Below are 15,296 nucleotides of genomic sequence, written 5' to 3'. Positions count from 1 at the left end.
TCTAGCTTGTGGGAAAGGATGGAGCCAGTGGTAAATTCAGATGAATTTGGAGTTGTTTGTAAAACACACCGTTCCACATTAAGCCAGTGGTAATCATTTGCAGGGTCTAAATTGAAGCTGGTTTCCCTGTGGGTGATGTAGCTGGATTTTCTCACAAGTGGAGAAAAGCTCAAAACTGGAAAAAGCACATCCTTGTAAATGTGTGCTCAGACCTATCAGAACGTGTCATTTCTGGATGCCTGGCCAGTCTCTTGCTTGAGGCAGTGTGGATCCTTAAAAAGAGGTAGGGATAAGAAAGGAATTTGCTTCAAATTCTGCCCTTGGAGCTCAGAGTGTAATCTACTGGAATCACTTAAATGTTTTTCATAAATGGTTCTCTGAAGGTGGCATCTTGGACTTCCCTTTTGATTCTCTTGGGTACTCACTCATTTTGCCTGGGGACTGAAATGCCTTAATTTAGCTGAAGTTTTTGTATTTGTTAGTGGATATATCATATAATGGATATATCATGGATAATGGATATATCCTGTGAAACTGTACAGGAGTTTGATAGGTCTTGAAACAAGTTAATGGTCCTTTAAGCTTTTTAACCGAGTTTCTTTATAAATGTCATAATTCTAGTTTATATATGTAAAGAATTAGTAGGATTTTAATTAAACACATTGCATTCCCAAAATCCATTTTGAATGGTTTTAATACTGTAGCCCTCACAAAAGTGTAGTACCTCTGGAGCTGAATACTTCAGTCAGCAATGTTAAGGAATAATTTCACAGATGGAAGACTTGGGGATTTTAACAACATATATAAATATTTGAGGGGAGTGGGCAAAATAATTGGACAAAAAAAGCCAACAACTGGGCATGAGCTGGCAGTATGGCTTTGCAGCCCAGAAAGCCAACCGTATCCTGGGCTGCATCAAAAGCAGTACGTTGTTTTGTTTTATTTAGCACCAACGTATATCAACCTTTACACCTTTAAAACTGGATGCTCTGTATCTAAAAGCTCAAGTGTCATTGTGAACTCGTATGGCTATTAATTGTCACTGTTCTCACTACACTACCTAGAAATACTTGTACAGACAGCTATTGAATTTACACTGGTTTGGGGGAGTAGCTTCTAGAGCAGGTACATATGATATGTAAGAAGAGAATGTAAAATAGTAATCTTTAGTCTGGTGAAATTCCAGTTGTTCAAACTGGATTAGTATAATACTTGGAATGATTAGAGGGAAATAATTGTATTTTGCTGTTGTCCTCCAAATGCATTCACCTGAGTTGGAAAAATTCTCAAGAATAAACTGAATCCTGTATGCTTTTTTTAATTAACTGTGCCTAGTAGGCAATTTTTTCTCAAATTGGCTGAATTTGTTTCAGCAGTAGTCTTGAAATCCCTTCTTTTTTTAAAGATGTGTGATTCTACCATGTGCTCTGAAATGAAAGCATGTGCAGGTGTGTGTATGTATGAGATTGCATGTGTGTGTTCATGGAGAGAGATTCTTTTACATGGAAGCATTCTGCCTTTGGTATAGCTGTATTTTTTTTTTTTTTTTTGTATTTTTGCTGGCCTGCAGTGCTTCTGTTGTCTCCTCGATCAGCATACTTACACATGTGCCCTTTTAATTCTTAGCAGTATCTTCTCAAGGCTGTTCTTTTTATGGCAGTGCAGACGTAGTCTGGTATCTGCCTTGTCCAAACCCAGAAGCTGGTAAAAGTATATGGGAGCACGGAAGGAGTGAATTCAGGACCTAGTTAGCTCACAGAACAGTTCTGTGGTGAGAATAGGGCTTACAAACTGGTCCTTCTCTCTGCTTGACTGTAGTTTGGCTTCCAGCACTATTAGAGCTGCTCTCCATCCACACAGATGCCTCCAAGTTTGGATACTAAACCAGAGGAGACTTATCCGGAGCCTTACTTATTAACCTCTGAGGCAGAGGAAACAGTAGGGACCAAAGTAGTTGTGGAAAGTGTTACCTTACGTTTCCTATTAGATATATTTATAGTGTTCATTACCTTCTGCCTATGTGAGTTTTAAAATTAGGTTCTGTTTTGTGTTACAGGGAAATAAATCTTAGCGGCAACCATAGACAGCTTATAGTTTTTTGCCTTCTTAGGGGCACCTCCCTGATAAAACAGCAGCTGGTCAAACTCACTGTTGAAATTACAGATTTCAGTATTTCAGTGAGCAATTTCCAGTGAGCCATCCCTATTGCTGTACTGCATACTTCCAGAAAATTGCTCTGTCCTGCTGCCTGTCAGCATAGTGCTCAGAAATAGAGCATACCTTATTTGCTTTTAGGGGAAGACTTGGTCTACCTCTTGCTTGCCCACCTCTAAGCAATGCTGTCCAAATTAAGGATACATTGTTAATGGAGTTTCCAGTTAACCTCAACCTCTTGACTAACCATGATAGATAAGGTAAGAAAGGGTTCACTGAACTTCAATGGCAAGTCTTTCCCAGGGGTAGGAGGAGTCCATGGCAGTGGTTTAAGCTCTTGAGTCTACTGGATGCTTCTGTAGTTAGTTGTTTTTTTTTTTTTCCTTTTGTCAATACTGAACCTGTTGATCCAATACAGCAATTTAAGAGGTGCTGCATTGTTTCCATTGTACAGAAATGAAACTGAGGAAATAGCCACTTCAGTCTGAAGTCTTTTTTTTTTTTTAATGGATAGGAAGCGTTACATTCACATTCCCTTAGATCTAAGATTGAAGCCTTTTAAAAGGTAGTATAATAAAAGACATTTTGTGGTGTGTTTTTTTTTTAATGGATATTAGTGGTGGCTGCATAACTCTAAAGAAGGTAAGATAAAAGGTGGTTTAAAATTTATTTCTCAGCCATTTGATAAGTATGTTGCTTGCTGCCAGTCCATCTTATGGGTCTGTTCCCTGCTCCCTAGAAGTAATAAATTCAGATACACAGTTAATTTGAAATTAGTAGATGTCCATTCTTAATGCATTGCTTTTAACTACAGGACAAAACCAATGAGTAGTTGTGGTAAATATAAACAAAATGGTATGTGAAAGTTTAGACTGCCAAAGATGACGGGTTAGCAAACTTCAGGGTACTTTCACACTTAAGGCAGGCTAGCTGTGTGTTGTTGTTGCTGAAATGGGCTCTCTGCTAATTATTCCTGCCTTTGTCCTTCACATTATAAGATTATCTGGTTAAGGTTTTCACTTTGCTAGGATATTTTTCCAGCTGAATCAGTAGGTCTGTCTTGGCTGACTGTAGCAAATGAATCACAGCCAGTAGAAGGGGAGTGCTATGGAAGAAGTATGTCCCACAAGTCACACTCTACTGTTGAACTGGCTGTGCATGAGTAGTGTATTTCTGTACTTAACACGAGTCCAGAGGGAATAATCTGTTTAGTGGTATCTGGACTGTGGCATTTCTGTGTGATCAGTCTGAGAGCAGAGTTCACTGGGATGCAGTTGCTACCAGCTGGCTGTCTGGCCTTCCCCTCTGCTGGGAGTTGCCTCTCAAAAGAGGGGGAGCAGAAGGGAAGAAATGCCCTTTATTGAGCAATGGATGAGTCCAAGGCTGCACTGAGATGTCCAAGTACTTAGGATGTCCTCTGTCAGCAGAGCATGAAGCCAACAGTTGTATGCATTGGCAACTGTCTGGCTCATAGTTTGACAAACTCCTGAAGTATGCAGATGTTAAAGGTACTGATTTCACATAATCTTCTAGCTTTTGGTGTTATTCCTCCATACATGTTTTGAAGTTTTGGCTAGGAGCCAGGCTTTTGTCACTTGTCCTTAAATCCCCTGGAACTATTTTTATGGGCACTTGTAGAAATTGGTCTCAGCTAATGATAGTTTGACAGTGCTCAAACTATGCCATCGTCTTGCTGAGTAAAGTGAAAAAGCAGCATGGATTGTGATGGATAGGAAATTGTATGAGTTCTAATAACTCACAAAAAATGCTGCTTGACTTCTTCAGAAGGCCTCTTTCCATCGTTTTGTGAGGGAGGAGCAAAACCTATTGTGATTGATCATGCTAACTGTTGTACTTCAGTGAAGCTGCCACCCTGCTACATGTTTTTCGAGAGCAGCGTGAATTAATCCTGCCTACAGTGTGCAGACTGATACAGTAAGTTTATTTTATTTCCTTTCTTTCTAGCATATATTGTGAATAATGAACAATGTGCATTTCACCCTTCCAGAGGAAAGGGTTTACTTGAGGGTATGAGAGGTGCAGAGCCTTTCCTCAGTTAGTCTTGTGAGGGTTTATGTGTTAGTGTGGACATAGTGTTTGGGTACCAGTTTCTGAGAGGAGTGATTCCCAGTGCACCCGAGCAGTAGTGCAGCCACACAATGGACTGCCTGGAGGTCTGTATGTCTGTAAATATGCATACACCAGGTTAAAACCAGAAACGTACTCTTTATTTTTTTTCTTCTGAAGGGTGGGAAGATACAGGGAGGGTAAGAGTAGCTTAAATGCTAGTAGGTTTAGTTGGCTTTCTGATATTTCTGCCTGACCAGAAACAGCACCTAACTACTATGTGTTGGTTTTCTCACTTAAAAGGAGCCGGAGATTTGAGCTTGCTCCTCATGTTTTGTTCTTCAGAATTATTTTTTATTATTATTCTAATGAAAACTTCTCAAAAAAACCATCCTTAGGCCTAGTACTTGTATCCTGGTCTATTTTTCAATGTTTTTAATGTACTAAATGGCAGATGAGAATGCTGACAATTCATTGGGTGCATTTATGCATATATGTAAACACTGCCTTGCCAGAAGGCAGCTTACCAAGAGGGATATGGTAATTTAAAATCTGTTTCCAATGAAGCCCATTCTGTAGTATAAACATGGTGAGCACTCACTGTGACAAGACAGATGGGAGAGCCCTCTGTGGAGTCTGCCTCATCACCTGAGCTGCTCCTTTCTGCTTCTCTTGGGCTTCGTGTTTTCTGAACCATCCCCTTATCATTGTGGCTAATAGCATTTAAGAGCTAATAAACAGTTAGCCACTATTTATTTGTGATGTGAGGTACCTTTCCTGGTTCTTAGCTATGCCCAGCCACTTAATTTCTGCTGGCAGAGATGAGAGCTCTTTGATGGGAGAAACTGCTGGGAGCCTGAGGCTGCTTCCTGCTGGGAGGCAGCCCAAGAAGGAGCTGGCACTGACAGCCTCAAATACTCTGCGATGCAATTGGAATAAATTAAAAAAATAAAAACTCCATTTTTAGTCTCTTGAGCTTTTAATTTGAGCTGCTTCTCTGCAGTCATGATGGCTGTAAATAATGATTTGCATAATATCGTTCTGCATTTTTATTTTTAGTACTTGGCTCCAGGATGTGTGGCTCCAAAAAAAAGAAACAGCCAGCAAGTACCAAACGTACAGTATAATCTGTCCTTCCAACAATATTGTTAATTCGGTTAGCTCAGATTTGGCCTTCAGATTCCTAATCTGGTTGGGCTGGGTGTATTGGGCCATTCAAGGAGTAAAGGAACAGTGGGATGTAAATAAATGCAGCAAACAAATAGAAGCTTTCCAAGATGTCATCCAATCAAATCTGTATAAAAGGAAGCTTGTGTGTGATGTGTGTATGAGTGAAAATTGCTAACTGACAAAAGTTGATCAGCAGTGAGTTAGCAATTTAAAAATGTATCACTGTGATTATCACCTATTTCTTCATTGCCCTCCACCTTTCTGCACAAAGAAAAAACTGGGTGCCCTCTGATCATGCTCATGGAAATGATTACTTTTATTAAAAATTCCAGTTGACTGAGCATATGTCATTGAAATATTGATATCCCTGGGAACAAAACTCTAACTCACTTTGTCCTTTGCCTTCAAGAGGCAAGGCTTTGGCCAGCTTTTCTAAGGAATCTGCAGAACCAGGGTTACTCATAGCAATTTAGCTGGTGGTGCACTGATTCATTTGTGTGGCCTGTGAGTACTAATTGTGTTGCAGATAATGAAAAACTGCTGGCTGGAAATCATACAGGGACAAAGGTGAAAAGAACCGCGTCCAACATGAGCAGCAACCTGTGGATATGCTGTCTGTTACGTAACTTGTTCACCAGATGTTTAGTAACTCAAGATGCAGTCACAAGAAACTCACAGGAATCGAATTTATAAACAGAACATAGTTGAAAGTTTCTTTGAATGTAGGACAAATGCTGTTAGCACTGTAGGATGGTCGGCACAGGGACAAACTCTTTGCTATAGTTCTGTACTGGACTTCTGTTAAAACAAGGTACATAATTAATGCTCAGCAGAGGCAGACAGCGCTATGACTCATTTGTGCCACTCTAAAATATTAAAACTTCCAGTCTGCTTCAGTTACAAACCTGGCAGGACATAGAGCCTGATACAATTAAATCTTTACTTGCTATCCTGCAAATGTCAAAGAATCCAATTGTTGCAAAGAATGCTACTGGTGATTAACAGTGTCATTATTTGAACTCTTTCTGTATTGCTTTGAGTACCTAGGAGTACAAGGAGGTATAACTGAGTATTTCTGCCCTTAAAATATGTTGGAGATGCATGAAAGCTTTCTAACTTCAGAAACTTTAGTCTTTGAAGTGTTTGTATGTATACAGGCAGCTGTTGCTCTGAAGTGGGATGATGTGAAAGATAAGGGACCAGACAAACATAGACTACTGTAATAGCAAAGATTACAGATGAATTTCAAATGAGAATTTGAGAAGGATCTCAAGGTAATTGAGTGGCTGCGGGGATAAGATGTTAACAGTGCATTTCAGTTAATACAGCCAAATATCATGAAAAGTAATGAAACTTAGTGATTGAAAACTAATTAAAGTGTACTTGACAATCAAGTCCAGTGTGACGAGAATTAAAACTAGAGATTAAAAACAGAACAGTTGATAAAGTTCCCTGCTTTAGCTCTTAGGGACAAAGATGCTCAATAAATACAAAATAAACATCAGGCCTACAACAGGATAGATGCAGTGTGGCTTGCAAAGAGAATGAGTTAAGGAGGCACAGTGGAGAGGATCCAGAATGTCCTTTAGCACAGTATTTTTGTTGAAGGAACATGGAGAAGTTTGAATTTTTTATTGCTTCTGAAATGCTGAAACTGGAGTCTTGTTTGTAAGTGTCCTTTCATCTAGCTGGTAGAAATACCTGGAGTTTACATGCTCTTGCTTTTTTTTTTTTCTTCCTCTAATGATCAGTATCATCATATCACAAATTCTGACTTAGATTTTTGTGTTTGCGTGCAGTACTCTTGAGCTCTGTATGCAGACAAATGTATGTAAGGGTAGACTGGGCCCAGAACCAAATGCATGCAAATGTATATGGGAAACTGTAAACTAGTCTGAAAAATCTGAGTATTCAGCTCAGGTTTCCCTGCATAATGAAATCACTGGCTAATTGGTATCAGATTATGTAAAAGTCGTCTTTAGCTGATAAGTATAATACCGAGGCTCACATGAACAGTTTTTGATCGACAATTCATATTGTTATCTTGCATGATGAAAGCACACAAATGGCTGCTTGTTTTATACATAGTGATGACCTTTGTTAGAAACCCTGCAGGATTTCTATAACCATTCAAGTGAGATTAAATGTGGAGCAGATCAGTTGCTACGGGCTTGGTAAGATCCCAGCAACATAGCTCACAGGATGAAGAGCATGGTGAACAAGGACACAGAGACCTAGAGAGAAGCTGTTATCAAATAGGAATTGTATTGAAAAGCAGTATTAACACTGGAGAAATTTAAGCTTTTAATTGAAACAGCAAGTATACAGGTCTTTCTATGACAAACTATTTTCCTATCAGAACAGATTATTAATCCATTGAATTTTTAAAACAGATAATACATGAAATAGAAATAAAGACACTGACCAGAGATAGGATGAGATCTTAGCAGCTACAGATCTCTGGGCTGCAGGATTGTAAGATTCAGATTGCAAGTCGTTGTTTTTATCTCTACTCTGTGCTTTTCCCCCATATGGGGACACACAGCCTGCTTGCTTGCAGTCCTAGGTACTGCCTCTGCCCTTCCTGTCTGACCCTTCCCTGCTTTGTCCTTAGCTGAGAGGTGATCAGTACCTGAAGTATGTAGCAACTCTGAACCTACATCCACTTGGAGTGAGGAATCACCACACTAAGTGTGTGTTACAGGGAGTGGAATGTGTAGAGTAGTTTGCATACTCCAAATTGCTGGCCTCCATCTGGGTATGAGACAGGAATAGCCTTTGTGGAACCACAAGGTGTCGAACCTCAGCTTCCTCTCTCTGCCTTTGGGAGTGGCAGCTAGCTGGGGTTGCTGATTACTGGCAAGCTGTAACAAACCCAATGCAATTTGTTGGACTGCTGAATTATATTTTTGTGTGTATCTTTAGTAGCTTGACTTTAATAAGGGTGTAACTCCAGTGTTCATTGAGTATTAACAATGAAAAAGAGTTTTTTGAAGGCAGAAATCCCTAAAGATATAAGTACAGTGAAAATAACACTGAATAGTGGGTTAAATACCAAAGTCTATGATCTGTATTGTGCTGTTCCTCTAGCATGTTACTGGTTTGATCCTTACGGTTTGCCGATCAAGACACCATTTTATGACAGGATGTCCTTTTACTTATTTTTTTGTATTCCTGCTCTGACTGGAACTTTCTGCTTCTCCATAACTTTTTAACCTAAAAGGTTTTAATTAATGCCTTCTCTTTAGGTAGATGCTGCCATTTAGAAATGCTATCTAAAAGACAAGCAGTAAAATCTTGACCTCAATTAAGTACAAAATTCTTGCAGCTCGGTGTGATAAGCAGTTACAGTTCTACGATACTGGATTAGCTGTGATGTACTGTTTTACTGCTCAGCTCAGGATTAACACGAGGCACGTTTTGTTTGATAATTTTTCAGAGCCTCAACACATCAGACTGTTTCCTGTTCCCTGTTCCCCTCCCCCAGAAAACCTAGATATTGTGGCTTTCATTGTTGTGTTTAGTCATGACAATTGTTAACAGAAGCGAAAGGAAAGACTTGAGTTCTACCAATAGCCGTTTTTCTTGTTCATCAGTCTCGCAATTGCATTTAACTGCATGCATATTTCTTTTCCCCTTAAAGCTGGGGATGCTGAAGATACGATGTCCTGCTCAGATGTGCTTTCAGACTGGGTCGTGCTCTTTGGCCTCCCTCTCTCGGCTGTTTCGAGCCCAGCGTCCATTTGAATTCATGAGGCTTTAGAGCACGGGAGGTGAAAGCTGGGTTTGAGACAGTGTGAGGCAGTAGGTACGAAACTGTCAGGTTGGATTGGACAGGTGGGATCAAAAAAGGTTGTATGTGTATCGAGAGCAGATCAGCAAGTATTGAGGACAGAGCCTTCATGTATGGGAAGAAGGGATAACTTCAATAAATGCTTGAAAGGTTTATTCTTTTCCCATTGCCTCTCTTTTGCGTAGGAAAGGATCTTTCATTTTACTTTTTTTCTTAATGTGGATTTGTTTTTAAATTTTCTCATAAAGATGTCATAAATTAATAAATCTAAGTAAAAGTAGCATTACAGTTATATTGATCATCTTGAACTCCTTGCTTCCCTTTGCCTTTTTGTTATGAGCCTTTGGCTGATCAAAACAGGCTCTGTAATCCCTCGTGGTCTGGCTGGAATCAGCCATACCGTTAGGACTGCTTTTCTTAGCCACAGTTAACAATGGTATAATGGATTTTATAATGTTTTATTAAGTTGAAATTTGTCAGTAGCACTGATGAGAAACAATTGTGGTATTTTAGGAAGAACAGTTTCCAGTATTTAGTAATCATGCCAACCTGCAGACGTCTGGGGCAGCAGTTTACTCTATGAAAATTTGCCCATTTCGGACATGTATGCTCTGTGGCACAGGCTTGAGGAAACCAGGCTTGGGTGTCTGTATGTAAAAGCGTTACTTTCTTTAGTCTAGATAAAAATTCCTCTTCATCTGAAGATTACCGTGTCTTAAATCTTTGCTGCTTGTTAGTCTAAATAAGGAAAAAGTAGCCTAGCTTGGATTTACAGTGGGTAGGGTGAGTTTGCTCTTGTTGTCTCATCATATGACTGGTGTCAGTTGTAACTCAGCCTCCTCCCTTTGTCTTCCTCTGATTCACGCTTCGTTCTGTCCCTGGCTTAGGTTGATAAACTTAATGTGAATTGACAGGTGTAAGGATTTTCTGGGAATTTGACCTCTGCCTTCATTTTGAATCCTGATGAAAAAAGCTACCTTCAATGCCTAACATTGTTATCTAACTTAATTAATGATTACTAATTAACCAATGCCAACAGTGGCTTTAAGTGAACTTTTCCCAAGGAAATGATTAATTGTTGTTAGCAGACAACAGTATTCTACTAAAGGCATCAGAGAGGCAGCGATGCTCGTTTTCAGCTGTGGAACAATCAGGCAGTGAGACTGTAGAGGGTGTGGGGGAATGCAGCTTAGATGCAAATCATTGTGCAACTTCTCCTTTTGGATTTCCCTGTATTGGGCTACTTCTTCAGTCAGCTTCAGCATGTGCAAAAAACTGTGTAACTAGCATGCAGCATGGACGTCTTTATTACCACCGTAACTCAGTAAATGCATCAAGCACAGTCTTGAGGAAGCTAAGCAGAAGAGTTGCACAGCTCTGTATGTCATCATAAAGCTGGGGGTTTATATGTTGCGCCAAATGGTACCGAACCGTGGGAGGCAGGATGAATTATTTTCTGTAACTGTTCTCAGTCCTGATCAAATTTCACTGATGGTATTTATTCTTCAATCCCTGCTTCCTAGAAATGCACTGTGGACCTTTGGTCGGACCTGATTAGTGTGTCCTCAGTGCTTCAGTCACCTGAACTGGAATGGATCTTTGCTCTTTGCACAGAGCTGTTTGAAGTTTCTGGAATTCACATGGACAAATAATACTCCCCTGCAAAGGTGGCTGACATTGTTACATTGGACTCTACTTTCTTTCTCAACTCGAAAACCAATGCTTTTCTGAGACATCAGTATTAAATTTAATACTGATGTATTCTAATATACTTGATATATAACCCAACAAACATAAGGAATTATAAGGTTGTTGGAGTACATCTTTCAATTTTATAAGCTCTTTATTAGGAAGTTCAGACTCGTCTTTCCTAATAACAGTAACAGGAATTTACTTAGTTTTCTTCTATTTGTGGTTTGATCTATAAACTTTGACTGGACGTTGATAAGAGTTTACCAAAAATCAAGTCAGTCAGTCTGGTAAACATTGACTTGAACTGAACTTGAGTAGGTCTGAAGAAAACAGAAGCTTTGTCTGGTGACTGACCTCACAGCATGTGGTCTTTGCAACCAGGACCATGCACCGCAGTATGCAAATTGCCAGTAGTGATAGAGAAAAATGTTAGATTATAATTCATTGCAGTCAACTCCCTGTTTGTCACTACGCATTCTTAAAACGGCTAATGGTAAAACAGTGCAATAATAGCTGGAAATTGTTTGAGGAGTTCCATCTGCCTAAAGGCAGGTTGGCTTTGTCCTCGCATTTGTACTATGACTGCATAAGCAAACACGATGGGATTAGAAGAGTCTTGCAAAACATAAATTTATATATAATCAGCATCTCGTAGTTGCCTGGAGTAATATGATTCTGTAGATATGATTGAACTATGGATAAAAGATTTCATAACCAAACTAGCACAGAGGTTAAAGATTCAGTAAGTAATGGGAGTGTAACTTTAGAGCTCCTTTCTTTCAGACAAGCAAAAACAAACAAAAACCCTCAGCTGAAAATTACCTTGGTGACAGTAAAGTCAATAGATGAAAAATGCGCATATAACTGAAATAAGAACCTTGTTTTGTTGTGTTCTACTTAAGCCACCCAGTGATTGACAAACACCGTGGCAGGAACACACTGTCTGCAGTAAACAATTGCAGTGTTGCTCGTCGACCATCTGGTTGCATTGTGGAGTATCCATTATCCATCTTTAATAAGTAACTGTTGAAGTTTTTAGTTTAGTTTTAATGAGAAATTAAACACTTCAAAACATCTGAATAATTCAGCTCACAGTTGCTGGCACTGATATGGGAAAATCTAGCATTGTGTGAGATGGCAGTGGAATAGCAGCAACTTTTCTTCCTGCTGGGGTATCTGTATGTTTGTTGCAATGCTGAGAGTCACATCACCTCACAAAGCAGAGACTCCAAACATGATCTTTCTGAGGTTAAAACTGAGTTATTGCTTATCTTGAACCTGTATGAACCCTTATGAAACTGTAGCTGGAAGAGAGAACTTTAAGTTAACTTGCGCTTCTTCAAGGAGATCGATGCATCTTTTGAATGGTTTAGCTGTTCAAAACCCAACATTTTTGAGGGCTAACCTTTCCTGTTTCAAAGATGATATTGATTTGGCAGCAGCGAAACACATCATTTATCAGATCTGAATGTGAGTTACAGAAAGCGTAGCTTAAACAAGAGCCTAATCCTAGACCAAAACCAACCAAAATATTCTGAAGGTCATGTGATTCATATATTTTATGTAAAAAATTAAGATGGAAGAATCCAAGTGCATTGCTTTAAGCTCTCATCTCTTCTTAAATGGAAATTTATGAAATGTGCATGTAACTGATAGAAGAAATAGAGGGATGGCTACATCTGCTTCGTGTTCTGTTCTTAACTAACTGTCAAATTGTTCAGATGTGATATATTCTGGGTTTTTTTCACCTCTTTCACAAATGGTGAAGGACATCAGCAGAGGCAAATGTGCTGTTCTCATCCAAAATTCTTTATACCAATCTTCTCAACAGTGTGTGGGTTTAATCTTGCTGTGCTGTAGAAACAGTGCATACATTCAGATGTCATTCTACCCAAGCCCTTATGGGAGACCAGGGTAGCTTTGCTGAAGCATCATGTGGCTTGGATCTCTCTGTAGCTTTGTTTGTTTTGTTGGATTCTTTGTAATGAAAGTAACATAGGTGTTGACTGTCACATCTTCTCTGTGCTACAAAGGAAATGTGTCCCAAAACAATTATTAAAAAACATAAAACACCTTACCAAAGCATAAGTGAGTACTTCTAAAATTGAAAATGTAACCTCCATCTCAAAAGTTTACAAGCTATTACTTTCTGTGTGTCTTTAACTAACAAATCTGTTTTGATATTGCCTTGGCACTGCTGAAACTATGGGAAAAGACATGATAAACAACAACTAGTTCTCAAGAGGAACAAAAGCACATTCTTACAGAGAGCGCCCGACTGCAGTGTGATCAACAGGAAGAATGTCATTTGCTGTCTCAGTCTATGTTACTCAGTTAAATGGAGCAGTGGTTTGCGATCTAAAGGTGATCTAAAGGTTTGAGAGCAGTGCAGGGTAGGGAGTGTGCCACAGCCATGCTCTTGGAACTCTTACTGTGTGAAGAGGATCCTCTGTGTAGCAGGACTCACCAGACAGAGCAATGGGACTGTTGCCAGAGACAGCGCCAGGTGCGAGCAGTCTTCTCTTTTCCTGCAAGCACACTTGATAATTTGTACTTGTACTCCTTTATCATGGCTGCGTCTTCCATGTCAGATGGCCTCCTTGGCTCTGCTTGTTCTCCTCAGAAGCTGTGGGTAGAATTTTAATTTTTGCTTTACTTTGGACAGAATTTTAAGCATTACATGTGGATGGAATGGAAAGAAAGATTTCCTCATTAGATCCAGAAGTTGTTCTGTCTGTGCCTAATAAATTTCCCTGATGCAAAACTACAGATGCGATACCTGGTTATGAAGTGTTCACTTTGTTTCGTTTAAGCTCACAAAAATATTGGATGAACATATTAGCTCAAAGACATATGTAATGATTAGTTTTGCACAATAGTTAATGACTCCTGATTTTTTTTTTTTTTTTTAAGAAAAAAACAACAATGGATTTAGGCTCAGGCAGCATGATGCTGTTGTGCAAGTACTATTTTTATTTATTCAAAATAGATACCTCCAGGTTTTCAGTCTCTCCCACCCTAGCAATAGTCTTTGGGTTTCTTTGGTCTACTCAGCTGTGTTTTTGTATTGTTTGTTTGTTTAAAACCAGGAGCTCATCTTTCTACTTGCTCCAGGGAACAAGGTAAATGCCCCTGAACCAACTCAGGGCTTTAACTTGGCATTCTGCAGTCTCATCAGAACCAATGCTCTCTTAGCTTTGATGCAAATTCATGATAATAGAGGGGGGAAATAGTGAATTTATCACAAGCCTGAACATTGGCTACATTTGTGATGTATTTTCTCTGAGGCCTATAATTTTGTTATGAAAAAAAAAAAAAGACAAAACAAAACACTTAGGCTCTTCTTCAAGACCCTAAAATATTAGAGAAATGAGTGAAAATGATGATGCTATGTGATAGAACTGTGGGAGCTGGCAGTGCTGGCTTTGGCCTGCCACTTGTGAGGGATGTAACAGGTTCTCAAGTCAACAGCACAACTTGGTCCACAATAGAAGCTCCTTATACCACCCCTTAAGTGTTCTTAGACAAACTAGGAAGGTGACCATTTGGTCAGGGATGCCTAACTTGCAAATACACTGATAACATTTCTTGAGGAGATCGTGGTTGCTTGCTAGGTTGTTAGTGGGGCTGCTTTTAAACTTTCATCGTTAAATCTGATACTTGGTTCATCTGAGACACTTTCTAGAGTTATGCTGCCTTGAGTATTTGCCCTATTTCGTGTTAGGCATCTTTTAGCAGTCTATGCTATGCACACGCTGCTGTCTTTGTAGTTTTTCAATGTCAGTTTTGCATACTTTTGTCTTTTCTCTCATGCTATTTAAAAAAAATATATATTTTTGTTTTCTCAAGTAGTAATGAGAGGTAGGAAGCAGTAGTTGTCTGCAGCGCTGCAGGATTTCTGAGATTTCTTGGGTTATTTTTTGTCTTTGTTCACTGTATGACAGGTCCTCATGATTTTTTTTTAAAGCCAATTTTGGTGTTAGTGTCATCAGCACACAAGTGCATACTCCTAACGCTTTTTTCTCAGGCCATATGGCATCTGTGACTCAGTTCGCTACAGGAAAAGCAAACGAGAACTGATTGAATCTGATCAGGACAAAGAAGCAGCTTTTTAATTTCTAGCCGTGGACCCATATGGAGGTTGAAAAGCATTCCAGAACTTACTGTTTTTGGATTCCAGAAACAAATCTTTAAATTGATTTGGTGTTTACAGCCTTGAGCCTGGATTTCATTATGGCAATCCCTGTCTGTGCGACATGTGGAATATGTGCAAGTAGAGAACACAGTGCAGGCATTCAGTTATGCCTGCACGCAGCTCCAAAGAGTTGCCAAAGTTGGAATGTGGATGCCTGCCCTTGAACGGTAGCATCTGCGGTCCACAGTGGTAACTTCTTGAAGTGTACCCAGAAACAAAAAACGT

This window comes from Centrocercus urophasianus, unplaced genomic scaffold, assembly GCF_019232065.1.
Source record: "Centrocercus urophasianus isolate 14NV4802_14NV808 unplaced genomic scaffold, USGS_Curo_1.0 seq_10, whole genome shotgun sequence".
NCBI lineage: Eukaryota > Metazoa > Chordata > Aves > Galliformes > Phasianidae > Centrocercus > Centrocercus urophasianus.
Note: the sequence above shows the minus strand (reverse complement) of the source record.